The 9,462-nt window shown below is 34.0% G+C and overlaps 1 long non-coding RNA gene across 1 annotated transcript; it reads right to left on the reverse strand.

The window, feature by feature from the left end:
• Positions 1-668: 668 nt before the first annotated feature.
• LOC131150805 (uncharacterized) lies at positions 669-4,915 on the reverse strand. Its single transcript, XR_009135604.1, has 3 exons — positions 4,861-4,915; positions 1,479-1,543; positions 669-795 (listed from the first exon to the last, which is right to left on the reverse strand). It is a non-coding gene; the product is annotated as an uncharacterized LOC131150805 (long non-coding RNA).
• Between the last annotated feature and the right edge of the window lie 4,547 nt (positions 4,916-9,462).

The raw sequence follows: 9,462 nt of genomic DNA on the forward strand, positions 1-9,462 counted from the left end.
CGCTCTCTTCCTCCCTGTCGTCGTCCCCCTCCGGTATCATATCTCCTCCATGGCCCACGACCTGGCCCTGCCTGAAAATCAGAAGGCGTGGGCCTCTTCCTCTGACTCTGGGCTGCTGCGCCTCGCTGTATGCTGCTCTCAATCACCGCAGCCCTATCCACTATGTCTGAGAAAGTCTGAGCTCGGAAACCTACCACCTGCTCATACAGGTTCTGTCTTAAGCCCTGCTCAAACTTCCTCGCCTTCCTCTTCTCATCTGGCACCATATACGGGGCGAAGCGGGACAGCTGAACAAATCTCGCTGCGTACTGCTGCACCGTCATAGACCCCTGCATCAGATACAGAAACTCCGACGCCTTTGCACTCCTGACTGTAACGGGAGAGTACTGCTCGAAAAAAATTTCCTTAAAGCGACTCCACGTCATCGCTATAGGGTCAAGCCTCTGTTCCTCCAGTACTCTCACTGACCTCCACCAGTGCTTTGCCTCCCCGGTAAATTTAAAGGTAGCAAATAATACTTTCTGCTCGTCTGTACATGATAGGACTGCCAGAATGTCTTCTATGTCTTGAACCTAGTTCTCTGCTACCAATGGGTCTGCTCCTCCAGTAAAAGATGGGGGTCGCATACATGTGAACTGCTCGATCGTGCAGCTCTGCTCCCCCGAGCTCCTGGCCATCTCAACCATCACCTGCTAAGTGACGCTACGTAACACTACGTCAAGGTCTGTACCACCCATACTAGAAGGTCCTGCTCCATCACCTCCTGCATTCGCGTTACTGTTTCCCCGATCCATCCTGCAAAGGAAACAACTAATCTTAGCATACAATCACTATCACGCAACCCATACACTACAATAACTCCTAAATTATTCTTCTATCCACATCTTTAATCCCCATTTAAGATTCAATCCTACCACTCAGAAACAAGACCCAGCGGTAGTATCCATGGTTTTCCTAAAATCGTCACCCCAGGAAAAACACAGAAACAACCTCGGTACTCCTGCCTCTAGGCCGCAAGATAGAATCCTAAATTCTCACCTCATCCTCTAATAACCACTAACTCACATTTCAATCTACCCATCTCCTATTTCTCTCAAAATCCACTCCTATACTCTGGTATTGTATTCCGCTGTCTACTAAAGTCTACAGAACCTAGCAACCTAGGCTCTGATACCAAACTGTGACGCCCCGATTTTCGCACAATTTTTTTTTCTTTTAATAAATAAATAATCACGTCATAAATCCACAACATCCACAAATCGGCCACGTCAACAATCCTAGTACCATTCATACGACCCGACCCGTATTGGATACCGGGTAAAAAGTATTTTATTAAACAACCTAATAGCGGAAGCCAGTATATACACATAAGTCAGAATACAATACCCAGAGTATCAACATACATAAATACACAACACTATCTCATACCCAAAAATAATACAATCCTAGGAAACCACACCTCCCTAGTCAAAACTCACCCTGTATCTCAGGGTCCCAGCTCCCTATGATCACGGAGCTCTACCACCTGGCCTATCTCTGTTCCCTGAAAAATTTAAATAATTTGGGTGAGACACATCTCAGTAAGAAGGAATAGATTATTTACAGTGTGTGGTCAAATGAGTAAAATTATAATACACTTTACTTTTCACATCACCCTTTCATTTGAGAAAATACACTGATTTCACAAATACATAATCATATAAATATACAACACAAGCTTTTATAAGTTTAAAAATCATTTATCAAATTTAATGATTTCCAACACATATTTACACGCGAAGTTCCTGAGAATAGGGAAGATTACCCGCCCATACAGGTAGCTTCCCTCTGCCCTAACACGTTATGCAGCCGGGTATAGCCACATCTGATACCCATCAGGGCACTCACCTTACTCAGTAAGCTCTCAGGCGGAGAGTTTCACTTCGCTTTAATTATTTATATTATTAACTCACACTGTTCCATTTCTCAATTTTATCATTCTTTATTTCTCAATTTCCATTCTTTCTTTCATTTCTCATTTTAGCCAATTTTATCATTCTTTCACTTTTCATTTCCACTTTACTTTCCGGCTCATGAGTATCCTCGGTTTCAAATACCAACATCGCGTCTGTAACTCATGGCCACCTTGAGGATCTTTCTATACACGCCATGCTTCCCCCCATGGTCAATGTTGTGCGGCCCAAAGGCTGGATCTAACCGAGGTTGGCCGACCCGGTTAGATCAAATATCATATCACATATCGCGTCTGTAGTACGACTGGCCGGCCTAATACTCTGATCCGGACTCAGGGGGCCCAACAACCCTACACAATGGCATAGTCGACTGTCACACCACACGCTCCAAGAGTTCGTGTGGTTGCACTAACACCACTCGCAACGGTACCGTGCTAAATATCATAACCATCCAACAGGATTTACCACCACATACCCGCAATTATTATGCGGTATTGGCATTTTATCAATTATATTCCAGATTTTATCAATTATATTCCAGTATATCACAATTTATTTCGATATAAATATTCTCATCATTTTCTGTGCACATTTCATTATCTCGTAATATCATATATCATATTTCATGTATTTTTTTCACATTTTCCCAAAATACTCATTTCTCATGCAAATAATTTTCACTCTCACAAATAAATACCACATTTCATTATTTTCTAATATCAATAATTCACAAAATCCCATTTTCCAGGCAAAACAATTCTACTCATATAATAATACTAATCAGATCAGTAATTCTCATTTCAATATTTTCTCAGAAATTATACATTATTATATTTTACACTCCAAAATATCACAATTTACAATTACTCAAATGCCACACAATTTATCTGATATTTATATCATAATAATTTTCAGATAAAATATCATACGCTCAATTTCACATATTCATTCAAATAATAATTCTAAAAACACTGTTATAATTTATTCTCCTTACCTGACTTCCTGAGAGTCTCCCTAGAATCCCAAATTCTACGCCCTTGGCGTCTGAAATTCAACTCCTGCAATTTACATTTTCCCCAAATTAATTAATCTATTTCTCCAAAATAATACCCATCTAGCCTTCCCTAAACTCCATATACCTCAAATTAATATTTAAACTATTATTTAACACCCCTACTTAATTTTCTAAATTTTGCCTGCGAGTCCCAAAATTACACCCGCGGCGCTCACCCGGGCCTAAAATTCCAGAAATCCTACTTCAACCCAAAATGCTCAATATTTTAGCATTTCTAAAATAATACTAATTAATTAAAAATAAGCCCCTTAATAATCGCCGCACCCCAAATTTGGAGTTTTGGCCCGACACCCCCACGAGAATTCTGTCCCACTAAACTTGTAGAGAATCATCCCTAAATTCTCGTGGTGGTGTCCGTTCCTCAATTGGGCTTATATTTTACAAGAAATTAAAGAAAAAGGAAGAAATGGCTTACCCTAGGGAATACGCTTACGCCGCTCCTACCACCGATCCGCTCCGGTAGAAATGACGGCAGCGGCGAATGGAGTCCAGTGGTATTTTCGGATTTTCGATCGGGTGAAAATCCGTCTCGAAATCGAGGAGAGAGGGAGAGAGAACGTGAGGAGAGAGAGAGAGAGATGCAGAAAGTTACAAAGAAAAGAAAAGAAAAGAAGAAGAAGAAGAATACTAATAATAATAATAATAATAATAATAATAATAATAATAATAATACTTGAATCTCCTGAAGCTTGTTGAAGCTTCAGGAGGATAAATATTATAATAATAATAATAATAATATTTAATTAATATTAATAATATTTTTTTAATAAAACAATTAATTTTAATTAATTAATTTTTTTTCTTTTTCTTTTTTAATTCGTTTAATTAATTAATTAATTAATATATATATTTTTAAAATTTTTAATTTTATTTTATTTATTTTTTATTTTTTATTTTTTTTTTGAATCATTCTATTAATCTTTTATATCTCTTTTTGGGGTTTTTACATTCATTCCCAAAATATTATCATCATATACCCTGTTTCAATAGTCCTTAAAAAACTCTAACAATACCCTCGAACTCCTCAAGCCCGATCTCGAGGATGTTTTGAAAAAGAAATGAAATTAGGATAGCTTCCCAAGAGGGGGGTGAATTGGGAATTTAAAAACTTTCTTTTTAATTTCTTTTAAGAATACTTAACTTCTTTTATTGTTTAACCAATTCTTTTACTTGTTTGTTTAATTTGTCAAACACACAATAACTTGGTTTCTTTTATACAATCAACAACACAAGCACTTAAACAACTAAATCACTAAACAACCTTTCAATCAACCACACTATCCAAACTAATCAAACACAATTTGAAAGCAAACAACCAAACCAAAATTAAGATATACAGTAGTAAGAAATTAGGACGGTTGTTTTTTTTATGTATGTCTTATAAATATGAATCAAGCCCTGTAGTTGAATGATATGCTTGTTAAAATAAATTAACTTCTTTTATATGATTTACAACCACACATCCTCACTTTTCCCAAAATTCAGAATTCAAGTAAACTATTAATTAATTTTCTTTGGGTGTTTTAACTAAGTAACGTACTCCTGTATGGTTTCCGCAAAGTATGGTTTAACCAACGTACTCCCTTTCGGTTTCCGTAACGCAAATCAAAATTAAACTTTAAGTTTGTTTGATTTCTAAATATACGTAGTGTATATGATTTCAAATTTAAGCCATTCACGCAATATAAATATACTGAAAATAAAGAGTAAGGGAAAGAGAGAGTGAGACACAGGACTTTATGAGGTTCGGCTTCAACACAGCCTACGTCCTCGCCTTTGGATAAATCATCAAAGGATTCACTAAACATGTTCCTTTACCAGGCAGAACAATACCTTTACACACTCCTTCAGAAGGTTAAAGCAGTACCTCTCTAAGCGATAATCCCTCGCCTAGCCAACGATCCAAAAAACCTGGAATCGTCATAATCTACAAGAATATAATATAAATTCTGTGTACAAAAAATACTCTCAAAATTTAGAACAGGTTGTACAAATTGAGATGTAAATTGTACTTCAAAAAAACCAAAACAAATTAGAATATATGAAGCTCTAAAGTTTTTAGAAGTCACAAATGGTTCGTTTAAAAGAGAAATAGAATTGCAACCCGGAACCGAGCTTTTCAATCTACCAAAATTGTAGAATTCCTCTCGAGCAAAAGATGTGAGTAAAGAAGAACTTCAGGAGAATTTCAGCACAAGATGGATTTCAAATTTTATCTGATTTCTCTCTTTTCTTGTGTTTTCTCTATCTTGTTTTTTTTACTACCCAAAGAGGTATTTATAGGTTTTTTTAAAGAATAATGTCCTCATTAAATTAGGTAGCATTAAATTATTGAAATAATTTTGAAATTCAAAATTTTTCAAAAAGCAATTTTCTCATTTAATTAGGTAGCAATAAATTATTGAATTAATTCTAAAATTTAAAATTTTTCCAAAGAACAATTTCCTCATTTAATTAAATTATTGAATTAATTTTGAAATTCAAACCTCATTTAATTAAATTATTGAATTAATTTTGAAATTCAAAATTTTTTCAAAAAATAATTTTCTCATTTAATTAGGTAGCATTAAATTATTGAATTAACTTTGAAATTCAAAATTTTTCCAAAGCACAATTTCCTCATTGAATTAAATTATTGAACTAATTTTGAAATTCAAAATTTTTCGAAAGAACAATTTCCTCATTTAATTAAATTGTTGAATCAAACTCTTCTTTACTGAATTAATTTTGGAGTATTAACTTGTTTAACCTTGAAAAATGTGTTCAAAGACTTAAACTAAAGTCTCTAAGTCTCTTTGCCTAATGAGCTTCAAAATGAAAAAAATAAAAAAACATATTTTGAGCTCTTTTAACAAGGTGTTTCTTAGTTTCTTTTGACTTATGAGAGCTTCACATATCTAACTAACATTTGGCTTTGAAGTACTTACAACAGTTCTTCTAATTATGGTCTTCTTAAATTCTTCAGCCTCCTTCAGCCTTTTGAGGCTCACTTTTGACTTTGTGTTTGCTTGCCCTTAAACTTTTTCATTTGTCATTTATTGCCTTCAACATTCTGAGGAGCTTTCACTAGATTAACATTGAGCTTCAACCTATCAACCTTGAGAGTTCTTTTACCTAAAACACATCACTTAATATCATATGTTAAAGCATCCTTCATTTTGTTATCATCAAAATAGGATTGAAAAGTCTAGTTAGGTCAACAATCTCCCCCTTTTTTATGATGACAAATGAGGAACAAAAAATATGAATAAGCATAAAAAATCTCCCCCTTACAACTAACATTATTCTACTCTCCCTTACAATAAGCATTTCTTTAACAATTTGTAGATTCAAGTCCAATCATGCTCATTGCTCAATTTTTCATTCTTATTGTGCTCAACATGCTCAAATATGATCTTTCACTATCATGCTATCATGCTCAAATACTATAATGTTCAACATGCTTAACATTCAATATCATGCTCTCAATCAAGCCAAAATTTTTCCTCCAAATACTACTCCCCCTTTTGACATCAATCAAAAAGGGTAAACATTTAAAAGAACATATGATCACACACTTCTCAATCATGCCAAGATTCAACATCATATTTCAAATTGGGCATTCTTATTTCATATGTGTTGTGACATTTTTGAATTTTCAATCATGCATATGGTGCTCAACATTCATATTTGTGAAAAAAAACTTTAAAAAAAATTGTCATGCATAATGCATTATTAAAATACCAAGATCATGACAATATTACCAATGCTCATAATCATGTTGTATTGCTTAAAGATCAAGTGATATATTCATGGATACCAATATACATCTTAGTTATTCATATTGAAATTTTATCATGCACTTCTCATAGATTCTAATTTTTCATTCTTTCATGTGATCATAAGTATACATGGTCAAGATATTTAAAAAATAACTTTATGCTTAGATTTTCAAAATCCCAATTTCAAGATGCCAATTTTTCAAACATCCACATGTAGCATGCTGCATATCACATATCATGAGTCTATTTTACAAGCAACAAGGAAAGCAATTCAAACTCAGTGTTGAATTATACAACACATCAAAGAACATGTCAAAACAAATTTTGATCACTTAAAAGAGACAAACCCTAGGTGATCCTAGAGATTGTAGATATTTCTTTAAGTCTGGTTCCTTTTATTTTACTTCTCTACTATGTAGTAGACCAAGTTCTCTTCTTATGGTTATAAATATATCTTCTGAGAGTGGTTTAGTGAAGATATCAGCCCATTGGTCATTTGTATTGATGAATTCCAGACTTATGTCTTCTTTTTTAACATGATCTCTTAGGAAGTGGTGTCTTATGTCAATGTGCTTTGTTCTTGAGTGTGAAATAGGATTTTTAGATATGTTAATCGCACTCGTGTTATCACACTTAATTGGTACAGTTGTGTAGTTTAAATTGAAATCTCTTAATTGTTGTTTCATGTAAAGAATTTGTGCACAACAACTACCAGCTACTACATATTCGGCCTTAGCAGTTGACAAAGCCATGCAATTTTGTTTCTTAGAAAACCAAGAAACTAAAGATCTTCCTAAGAAGTGGCATGTGCCACTTGTACTTTTTTTATCTATCTTACAACCGGCATAAGTCCGCATTTGAATAACTGATCATTTCAAAACCAGTGTCTTTAAGATACCATAGTCCTAAGTCCATTGTGCATATTAAGTATCTTAGGATTCTTTTAACGGAAATTTGGCGTGATTCCTTAGGTGCTGATTGAAAACGTGCACACATACACACACTAAACATTATATCGGGTCTACTGGCTGTTAGATATAATAGACTTCCAATCATGCCTCTATAGTGCTTTGTGTCTATGGATTTTCTCTTTTCATCTTTGTCTAGGCTGATGGAGGTACTCATAAGTGTGTCTATAAGTTTACTATTTTCCATACCAAATTTTTGTATCATATCTTTTATATATTTTGTTTGACTTATAAAAGTCTCATTTTTTGCTTGTTTAATTTACAGTCAAAGAAAATAGTTTAATTCCCCCATCAAGCTCATTTCAAATTCTTCTTTCATACATTTTGCAAATTCTTTACATAGATGTTCATTTGTAGCACCAAATATTATATCATCTACTTAGATTTGAACTAAAAGTATATTATTTTCCTTATTTTTAATGAACAAGATGCTATCAATTTTTTTCTTAAAAATCCCTTCTCAATTAGAAATCCACTAAGTCTTTGATACCAAGCCCTAGGGGCCTGTTTAAGTCCATACAAAGCCTTAGTTAGTCTAAATACATGGTTAGGATTTTCAATATTTCAGAACTACGGGGTTGTTCAACGTATACCTCTTCATTGATATATCCATTCAAGAATGCACTTTTGACATCCATTTGGTATAACTTAAACTCTTTGTAGGAAGTATAGGCTAACAACATTCTAATAGCTTCCATTCTAGCTATAGGGGCAAAGGTTTCATCATAGTCTATTCCTTCTTCTTGATTGTACCCCTTTGCTACAAGTCTAGCTTTGTTTCTAGTGATTATACCATTTTCATCCTTTTTATTTCTAAATACCCATTTAGTTCCTATGATCGAATGATTTTCCGGTTTGGGGTACTAATTTCCATACTTGACTTCTTTCAAATTGGTTTAATTCTTCTTGCATTGCAACTATTCAGGATTCATCCTTAAGGGCTTCTTCAATATTTTTAGGTTCATTTTGGGATAGGAATGCATAATAATTGCAAAGGTTCTTTAGTGAAGATCTAGTAGTCACACCTCTAGATGGTTCACTTATAATTTGTTCTTGAGGGTGATCTTTCTTATATTTCCATTCTTTTGGAAGTTCCATATTTTCTATGAGTTCATCTTTTGACTTTTCTTTGATTATTTCATTTTCCTCGATTTCTATCTCGTCCTCCTTTTTAAATACATCATCTTTTTCTTCATTTTTAACCTCTCTTAAAAGAGGGCTAGATTCATCAAAGTCCACGTGAATTGATTCAACTATGGTTAGAGTTCTTTTGTTGTAGACTCTATAGGCTTTACTATTTGTGGAGTATCCTAGGAAAATGCCTTCATCCGATTTAGCATCAAATTTTCTTAAGTTGTCTTTGTTATTTAGGACGAAACACTTACATCCAAAAGCATGAAAGTACTTTATGTTAGACCTTCTTCCGTTCCATAATTCATAGGGTGTTTTGTTTAGGTTTGATCTAATGGAGACCCTATTAATATAGCTAGCTATATTTACAGCTTCGGCCCAAAAATATTTGGGTAGCTCATTTTCATTAAGCATGGTCCTTGCCATTTCTTGGAGGGTTCTATTTTTCCTTTCCACAACTCCATTTTGTTGTGGGGTTCTAGGTGCCAAAAATTTGTGATTTATGTCATATTCATTACAAAAATTTTCAACATTTTAATTCTTAAATTCTCTTCCTTGGTCACTTCTAATATTTG

Source organism: Malania oleifera, chromosome 3 (genome assembly GCF_029873635.1).
Source record: "Malania oleifera isolate guangnan ecotype guangnan chromosome 3, ASM2987363v1, whole genome shotgun sequence".
Taxonomy (NCBI): domain Eukaryota; kingdom Viridiplantae; phylum Streptophyta; class Magnoliopsida; order Santalales; family Ximeniaceae; genus Malania; species Malania oleifera.